At 52.5% G+C, this 821-nt stretch overlaps 1 pseudogene; it reads right to left on the bottom strand.

Annotated features, from left to right (window-relative positions):
- Nucleotides 1–297: 297 nt before the first annotated feature.
- Nucleotides 298–821, bottom strand: LOC131754630 (acireductone dioxygenase pseudogene; annotated as a pseudogene).

Here is an 821-nt window from a genome sequence, read left to right as displayed (position 1 = left end):
CACTTGGTCACAGCTGAAGGCACGAGCTGATACAGGGCCACTGACCACTGGTCCTGAATTAGAGAAAATGAATGGATTTGCCCAGATTTCCACAGGTGCTTCCATGTACCAACCGGTTCTACAGCTACTTCCATTAAAACGTATTCTGATCAAACAATCTTGCAGAGGAAAGCTCACATAGCCTCAAGTCCACAACACAAAAGCAAGGAGAATAGGACAGATTTTCTGCTGCTGTCATGTCCCGGACTTTCGGGTGCAGGAGGCCCCAGGGCACCGCTAGTCATCTGTGCCAGAAACTCAATACTGCCCACAGTCCTCGAAGTGGTCAGCCGGCCAGCTGTACGCCGTCCACACTGGGTCTCCCACAAACAGCTGCATGGCCTTCACGTAGTTCTTCTCATCCAGCGTGAAGGGGTGGTGTATCCCGGTGGGGAGAGTGATCATGTCTCCTTTCTCCATGAACGTCCGGATCCACCTGTCCTCTTTATCCCTCACGTCGAAGTACCCACTGCCGTCCAGGATGTAGCGAATCTCGTCATCCAGGTATAAATGCTCCTCGTAAAACATCTTCATCTTTTCTTCGTAGTTTGGTAGTTCGTCTTTGCATATGGTTATTATGTCCATCCGGGAGTAGTTTCTCTCTTTTCAGATCTTTTCTAATTCTGGATCATTCTCATCTTTGTCAGTATCCAGCATCCAGGAAAGGACACCGAGCCCGTGCAGCCGCTCCAGGTGGACCGGGCGACCGGGCGTGCGGGCTCTGCACGGTGGGGCCACCGCGGGTCGCCAGCGGACTCGTCCATGTACCAGGACTGCACCAT

This window comes from Kogia breviceps, chromosome 4 (assembly GCF_026419965.1).
Source record: "Kogia breviceps isolate mKogBre1 chromosome 4, mKogBre1 haplotype 1, whole genome shotgun sequence".
Taxonomy (NCBI): domain Eukaryota; kingdom Metazoa; phylum Chordata; class Mammalia; order Artiodactyla; family Physeteridae; genus Kogia; species Kogia breviceps.
The sequence above is the reverse complement of the archived record's forward strand: the minus strand, read 5'-3'. Positions and strand labels throughout refer to the sequence as shown.